The sequence below is a fragment of the Rhinichthys klamathensis genome, unplaced genomic scaffold (genome assembly GCF_029890125.1).
Source record: "Rhinichthys klamathensis goyatoka isolate OS25496 unplaced genomic scaffold, OSU_Roscu_1.1 h1tg000557l_1, whole genome shotgun sequence".
NCBI classification, from domain to species: Eukaryota; Metazoa; Chordata; class Actinopteri; order Cypriniformes; family Leuciscidae; genus Rhinichthys; species Rhinichthys klamathensis.
In genome coordinates, this window is record NW_026607025.1 from 1,834,609 (window position 1) to 1,843,521 (window position 8,913).

At 43.8% G+C, this 8,913-nt stretch overlaps 1 long non-coding RNA gene across 1 annotated transcript; it reads right to left on the reverse strand.

Annotated features, from left to right (window-relative positions):
- Nucleotides 1–4,978: 4,978 nt before the first annotated feature.
- On the reverse strand, nucleotides 4,979–7,993 carry LOC130073651 (uncharacterized). The gene is made up of 3 exons (XR_008804380.1): nucleotides 7,812–7,993; nucleotides 7,068–7,167; nucleotides 4,979–5,099 (listed from the first exon to the last, which is right to left on the reverse strand). It is a non-coding gene; the product is annotated as an uncharacterized LOC130073651 (long non-coding RNA).
- Between the last annotated feature and the right edge of the window lie 920 nt (nucleotides 7,994–8,913).

The window sequence follows — 8,913 nt, forward strand, 5'->3', positions numbered from 1 at the left end:
GTAATCATACCTGAAAATCGTACAGTTATTAGGAAATTGTACAGGAAATCCCAAGACATATACAATTCATAAACACATTTGCTGGAAAATAATACAAATATTAAAATACTATTGATTACTTATTTATTACTTATTTATTACTGATTAACTCTGTACATGATGGTATGTTGCAGCTAACTTATGTACATCATAATAATTTAAACATTGTCAAAAATTATTTACAAACATTGACATATTTACAAACATTGAAACATTGTCTTAAATATTGTCAACATTAAAATATAATAAATAGTGGAAAGTATTCAACTTACATTTGTACATGTGCTGTCAGGCAACGCTCCTCTTGCCTGTCATTGGTCGAAACAAACGGATAGCTCCGCCTCTTCGACTCTCGCCATTGGTTGAGTGGGCTGCTTGAGTTGCACCACGGAGAGAAAAAAAAGGTGTTTACAATTTCAAGGGAAATCATTCAAGAATGGTCCTATATTTGCCTATGTGACAAGAGAAAGTTTTTTAACAAAACAATGGCAATACCCTTAACTGTCGTTTCAGGTCACATTTCAGAGGTGACTCTACAAAACAAAACAGTCTAAACTATTACTGGTTTCAGTCTTGGCATTTCCGACTGGAACACTATAAGACCATAATTATGATGATCGGGAGCCAAAATCTTTCCCTGATGACGGGAAGACATAGCCAGTGTAACAGACACACACTCAAACAACACAGTTCAAGCTGCAGACAGCACATTTGTGACACCTCCCTAATGTTTTTTAAAGTATATATATATATATAGCATCGCCAAACTGAATTGCAAAAATATTGACCCCATCTGTCATTGGTCAGCAAAACAGGTAGCCCCGCCCTGTCACGAGTTATGGTGCAGGATGAAGAAGAGGCTGAGACAAGGCTCCAATTCCAACATTTACTAAGATCTCCAAAACAACAAACAGGTACAGGCAGGTTGACAGGCAAAAGGTAACTCACATTAACACGTAACATATACAAGAACCGACCAAGACAGACTGAACAGAGAGAACTAAATACAGATACAAACGACCACTAACGAGGTGAGGACAGGTGACACAGATGATTAAGACGATGAACAGGTGGATGATTGAGGGAGTGAATTCAGGTGTGGAGACAAGAGGATGCTGGGAAGTGTAGTGAAGATGACTAAGACAGACAGGTGCAGACGAAGACTGTGACAGAATGCCCCCCTTTAACAAGGCGCGACCTCGCGCCGTAGAACATCAATGGGGTGGGGGGGCGGGCGCCCTGAAGGCTGGCCAGGGCGTGGCCAAACTGGGACGGGAAGCCTCCAGGGCGGATCAGGAAGTGCAGGCGGCCATGGCAGAGCAGGACGTGGGCGTGGCCATGGCGGAGCAGGACGTGGGCGTGGCCAGGGCGGAGCAGGACGTGGGCGTGGCCAGGGCGGAGCAGGACGTGGCCAGGGCGGAGCAGGACATGGGCGTGGCCAGGGCTGAGCAGACGAACCCTCGGGCGTCCAGGGTGGAACTGTCGGACCCTCGGGCATCCAGGGCGGTGGAGACCCTTCAGGCGGCCATGGTGGTGAGGACCCTTCGGGCGGCCATGGTGGTGAGGACCCTTCGGGCGGCCATGGTGGTGAGGACCCTTCGGGCGGCCATGGTGGTGAGGACCCTTCGGGCGGCCATGGCGGAGAAGCCCCTTCGGGTGGCCTATGCCCCCCCCCCCCAAAAAAAATTAATGGGGAGAGTGACAGAGTCATTACAAGTCTCTGGGCCGGACGGAACCAGCGGTGAAGGCCCGGCTATGCTGGATGGGACCAGTGGTGAAGGCTCTGAAGGGCTGGACGGGACCAGCGGAGAAGGCTCAGGCTCGGCAGGGCTGCAGGGAAGCTCAGGCTCGGCAGGGCTGCAGGGAAGGCTCAGGCTCGGCAGGGCTGCAGGGAAGGCTCAGGCTCGGCAGGGCTGCAGGGAAGGCTCAGGCTCGGCAGGGCTGCAGGGAAGCTCAGGCTCGGCAGGGCTGCAGGGGAGCTCAGGCTCGGCAGGGCTGCAGGGAAGGCTCAGGCTCGGCAGGGCTGCAGGGAAGCTCAGGCTCGGCAGGGCTGCAGGGAAGCTCAGGCTCGGCAGGGCTGCAGGGAAGCTCAGGCTCGGCAGGGCTGCAGGGAAGCTCAGGCTCGGCAGGGCTGCAGGGAAGCTCAGGCTCGGCAGGGCTGCAGGGAAGCTCAGGCTCGGCAGGGCTGCAGGGAAGCTCAGGCTCGGCAGGGCTGCAGGGAAGCTCAGGCTCGGCGTGGCTGACGTGAAGCTCAGGCTAGACGTGGCTGACGTGAAGCTCTGGCTGGACGTGGCTGACGTGAAGCTCTGGCTGGACTGGACGGAACCAGCGGTGAGGGTTCTGGACTGACGGTCTCTGGCTGGACGTGGCTGACGTGAAGCTCTGGCTGGACGTGGCTGACGTGAAGCTCTGGCTGGACTGGACGGAACCAGCGGTGAGGGTTCTGGACTGACGGTCTCTGGCTGGACGGTCGGTCTCTGGCTGGATGGTCTCTGGCTGGACGGTCTCTGGCTGGACGGTCTCTGGCTGGACGGTCTCTGGCTGGACGGTCTCTGAGAGTATGGCCTTCCTGGCAGTACGTGCTGATATAAATGGGGGATCGGCGATGCAAGAAACCAGTCCAGGACGTCCATATACCGATCCGGTGGCTGGTTTGATGGTGGGCGTGATGGAGATGGCTGGAGAAGGTGATTGTGTGGCAATGTCATCAGCCTCACCAATGGTGAAGGTTGAGCCACACAACCACAGCACATGATCTAGGTACCGGGCAAACGAACCTGGGTTTGCCGTTGCTGGAGCTTGCTGGTACAAAGGTTCATCCAGACCACACCAGAATACGGTCTTCAGCGCATCGTCAGTCCAGTCCACGAGGTGGGATATTTCAAGGAATTTTTCCACATATTCCTCAATTGGGCTACCGTCTTGAAAACAATGGACCAGACGATCGGCTGGGGTGAATGGAGAGTGAGCTGGGTTAACCGGGGTGAGAAGAATTCCCATGCTGACTCTTTACTTGGTCGGTTCTTCTGTCACGAGTTATGGTGCAGGATGAAGAAGAGGCTGAGACAAGGCTCCAATTCCAACATTTACTAAGATCTCCAAAACAACAAACAGGTACAGGCAGGTTGACAGGCAAAAGGTAACTCACATTAACACGTAACATATACAAGAACCGACCAAGACAGACTGAACAGAGAGAACTAAATACAGATACAAACGACCACTAACGAGGTGAGGACAGGTGACACAGATGATTAAGACGATGAACAGGTGGATGATTGAGGGAGTGAATTCAGGTGTGGAGACAAGAGGATGCTGGGAAGTGTAGTGAAGATGACTAAGACAGACAGGTGCAGACGAAGACTGTGACACGCCCCTGATTCACACAAATTTGAGAGTCAATATTGCTGTGTCATATTGTGTTAAATCCACAGTCACAGTGTTTAAGTTTTTTAAGAAAATCATCCACCGGATGACTTCTAGTTGTCCCTGCAAATTAAGCAGAGACATGAAAGTGTTTTACTACCGAAAAAATGACACTTCACCTTCGCTAAATAAATATATATCATTTATGAGCTTTTAAAAACCACACACATTTGGAGTGGAAAGCAAGATAACCATGGCAGCTGTGAGGTGAAAATCTCTGGAGCTGTCGTTCACTCACCCACAGAAGCAAAAACAATCAAAATATGCAAATCCACAGTCAAAGACACAAACAAAAGAATAAATTATCCAGAGGAATATCACACCGCTGAAATTCATCTATATGAGGTTTATTTACTGTGGAACCCCTGTAATATCACACAGCTCTTCCAGCCAAGCGGATGAGAAATAACCCCTGCCAGGAATACTCTGACGCCGCTGCTGTTTTACGAGGCGAAATGGCCCCGCTATAGATTTGGAAAGCTCCCACTGTGTAGACAAGTGTGTATCTGAGTAAGTGCGGTATTTAGCTATACTTTGGGGACAAAATTGTCCCCAGAAGTTGGCTGAAACCGAAAAATAAAATAAAAAAATAGGGGTATTCTAGGACGTCATGTTTTTATAAAACGTTTCATGAATAAAATACATAGAGTTGCTTAACGATTTAAAATTTTAATCAAATTCACTACATGAAGGGTTCAGCAGTAAAGAATATTTATACTTGTTCGGTCAGGATAGATCAGATTTTGGCTTGATTTGCCAAATTATTCACTGTTTTCAACACACACAGGCGCACACACACACACACACACACACACACACACACACACACACACACACACACACACACACACACACACACACACACACACACACACACACACAATATCATTCAATGAATTTGTAATTTTTAGATTTACATTTAAGGTATAATTAACATTTTTAAAATGTCATTTTAAATAGCTTAAAATAGTAATCTATTGTAAATTTTTCACATCAAATGTATTTTTGATCACATTTTTTTTAAAATGTATACTTTTATATTTAAATTTATAATAAAAAATGTTTAATTTTATATTATATTATATTTTAAGTGCTAAAACATTTTTCTTGTTGAAAAAGTTGTTGTTTTTTCAATTGAAATTTGCAATGATAGCTGAAAGCTTTAAAGTTATTAAAAATTAAACAGGGATTTTATGCGTCAAAGTTTTGTCAGCTGGCCCAAAACTCTAATCCTTATTGATGTGATGGTTAATCAAAAAGCATTTCATTATTAGCTCAAAATTGCCCTCAAATGAAGATAATTCAAATATATTTCTCAACATTGAGTCAGACATGTAAAAAACTGAACAGACAAACAAGAATTTGCGTAAATGGACAAATAACCTTATAGTTTTGTGATGTTGCGACAACTAGCCCTATATCAGCTGAAAAACAAGCACAGGGATGTAGTTTAAACAATGGCATCAGCCTCTGCATTGCGATGCAGTCCAGTAACAGGCATAAAATTGCAGGTTTTCTTACAGCAGTTCAAAAACTCCTCCCTACAGAGAGTTTACCTTCCCTCCATCTGCTCGCTCGGCCTCTCTCTCTCTCTCTCTCTCCTCCGCTGATGGAAGGAAACGTGCGGCTGTAGCCTGCAGAGATGGAGAGCAGGTTTTACAATCGCTGCTCTACCACTGAACCCACAACACAGTGACCCCGCGACCCCCAGCTGGGGCCGCGGCTGAAAGTGATGCAGATGAGTGAGTGAGTGCTTTGTGCTCTACAGAGCAGTGGCGTGCAGTGGCGTTCTGAAATTAGGAGGCAAATTCATGTTTGAGTTAAGTCGGCATGAAACGCAAGTTGTGATAGTCTTTTCATCCCTATTGTGATGTATACTAATGGCTTCTTGAACAAGAAATCATTGTAGAGAGAGACTTGATTTTGTCCATTTATTGGATGGTTGTGGTTTGCTATGGGTTCAGTCACATTGGTGCCGTGACCCAGATGGGAATGAGTGTAAGGGAGGCCATCTAGTAAAACCCTGGGCAGGGAAACCTCGCTCCCCTGGCCTCAAGAGGCGCACTAGTGACTGACCCTAGAGGCTGCGGTCTCTAACGTCCTTGTTTGCTCGCCCACCTCCCATGCCGGTGATGCTGGTTGGAATCCCGCTCGGAATGGAGCAAGTAAAACCAGTCACATTGGTGCCGTGACCCTAATGGGAGTGAGTGTAACAGAGGCCAGCTAGTAAACAGCTGTGCAGGTCAAAATCTCAAGAGGCACACTAGCAACTGACACCAGAGACTGCGGACTTTAGCGTCCTTGTTAACATACCCACCTCCCATGCTGGTGACACTCGTTTGAATCCCGCTCGGAACGGGGCGAGTAGGACCAGTCACATTGGTGCCGTGACCCGGGTGGGAGTGACGTTTAGGGGGGTGAGTGTAACAGAGGCCAGCTAGTAAACAGCTGGGCAGGTAAAAATCTCAAGAGGCACACTAGCTACTGCGGACTTTAGCGTCCTTGTTAACGCGCCTCCCATGTCAGTGACGCTGGTTCGAATCCCGCTCTGAGCGGTGCAAGTAGGACCAGTCACAGACACGTTCAGGCAAACTTTCTTTTTGTTGTGCTTGCTCTTTCGGAATACAAACACATAAAAAACATGGTATTTTGCACAGATAATGCCAAAGTATTAAGTATTATTCCACAAATAGAGGTTGTATAGTACTGTGTGGACCACTGTGTTTATAGAGAAACAAATAGAAGTGCTAATAAACAATATATTACTACTGTTTTACTGGGGCTGATGTGCTGAGCAGCCATATTGGATTCTGATGTCTGGGGTGTAGCTGTTTCTCCAAGTTTCCATTTTACACACGTCTCTGGTCTAAGAAATAACCAAGCAGTGTTTTATCAGTAAATTTCACCAAATACCAATGGATTCCCGCCAAAGTCCCGCCCGTCATTTTTTCCTGCTAGATATGGATTCACCCTGAAATGCCTCACATCATAGACGTTAGACGCATCTGATACACTGCTCCATGTCGACCTGGAGACACCTATCTCTGATCCTCTCTTTGAAGTGCTTTGCTTGTGATCATTACAGAAAACTGTCAGTTCTGATGCACAATCAAATTTCAAGCTGACATTGACGAGCTCAAATTAAAGAGCGCAGTAGGACTTAATGTGAGTAATGAATCAATCCTGCCTTCTTACATCTGCTCATTAGCAGATAAAAATCACAAGGCCAGAAATGATGGTTGCACTTACCAGAAACACACATTCAGACCAGCCTTTTCAACTAAGCATTATATATAAACGTCATTTTTATACTTCGCAATCAGAACTGCAACTAGTTTAACAGCAGTTTTGTTTATAAAATCTTTCTTTTCTAGAGTTTTTTTTTTGTCAGTCAGTGTATGAAAAACCAAACCTGATGCTAATCTGCTACCCCTGATTATGAAATTCCCTCATTACCCATTGAAATCTGAAAACTGATGTCTACAGACTTCATTAGCAGGTTCCTTACTGTACTTATATAAATACCTTTACAGGAGAAAAAATGTTAGCATCAGCAAGATGTTGAGTTCACATTTGCAATGGAGATTTTCCCCCGTTCCTACCTGGCACTTCTTCAAAGAGGAGATCACCACATCCCAGCTGAAACTGCTGAACTGCTTTTCCAAGAGCTCTGGGAATGTTGTCAAAGGCTGTAGAATAAATCTGTTTCGAGCAAACATAAGTGTCAAATAATAACTAAGGAATATTTTGTGGCACAATGTGAATTGTCACATAAAATAAAAAATAAAATAATTAAAACATAAAACTAATTTTATTTAGTTAATAATTATAATTAATAATACAATTACCAAATAAAATGATAATAATAAAAAGTAAAATAAATTTAAATTAAAAAGTAAAATACAAAATAAACTAAAATTAAAATGAATCATAAGTGTAACGGCACTATAGTACAAGCGGTTTGGATGATGGATCAAAAAAAAAAAAAAAAAAAAATGCAAGTTACTACAGTACTATTTATTATTTGTAACTACTGCTACAAAAGGACAACTAAAACTTTAATTATTTGGAAGAAGTTCATCATAATAATGATACATTACAGTATATATTTTAATGGTATATAGTATATATTAATATACAGTATATATTTCAACACTTTGAGTATGAGAAAGGCGCATTACAAAATTTAAATTTATAGTGCTGTCAAATCAATTAATCACGATTAATCGCAACTAACATAAAATATTGTAAATAATGTATCTATGTACAAACTTTTATGTTAGATGTGATTAACAACAGTTAATCAATTTGATAGCACTAAAAATGTATTATTATTGTTTACCAACCCTTGTATTTCCATTATAAATGCCTCACTGTATCCATCATTTTTGCTTGTGCCTCAAAAAACTGAAGGACGAGTCCAAATTATTTTCTGCTGAAATCGACATTATGCCTGAAATGCTGTTAATGGAGCTGAACTTGAAATGAACCCAGAATATTTCCTAAATGGTTCTGCTAGAACATCACAATCAATTTCTTACCCAGTTCATTTCCTGTTCCCTTCCTCATCTATTTCCTGTTCCTGAGAATTTCCAACTTAAAGGTGTCATGCTTAAACCTCCCCCTCCCACTCCCCAGTTTAGATGTGATGTTCAGTGATGGAGAACAGATTTCACTTTGCCGATACTGTTTGTTTTTTTTTTCCCCTGAACGGCTGCAATATGATTTTCCTCTAATGAGCTCTGAATAGACTGAGCGAAATAAAAATCATGCAGCGATCACAAACATCAATCATCTCAGCCTATATTTTGCCCGGGTATCATAAACAGTGACATGCTGATAAGACCAAACAGACTCAAGATGACACAGATGAGATGAGAACGGAAAAAAACGGCAGTTATTAGAGAATAATGAGAAAATTTTGGTGGGAGAGTTGAACTTTTGACATGTCTAACAGGTTGACACACACACACACACACACACACACACTCATGATGATGTCCGTACGGCTAACTTTACGGGTTTTGATGCGCTCAGTCCAACTCCTATTTTTCCACAGAAAGATAAATTAGCAGAGAAAATATCAGTAAATCTTTGTTTTTCGCTGTGACATGACATTAATGAGGGCATTTATGAAACACTTACTGAAATTTAGCACTTTAAATAAGTTCAGTAATGAGGTCGTCGCGGGTTTGTGCAGGCTAATGCAGGTGACGAGCGTTGCCTAGCGACTGCTGACAGAAACGATGGCTTGGTGGGCAGGTTTAAATGAACATTTTACTGTAAAACGCCATAAATTAGTGGAAAACGGGACATCTGTCAGTAGCTTCTGTGTCATCAGTGGGATTACCTGATAAGCAGTGTTGCCAAATATTTTCAATGGAAAGTAGCTCAAACCTGCTGAAAAATGTCGTTGAATGTCGCTAGATGACGTAAAGCGCCAGCTGT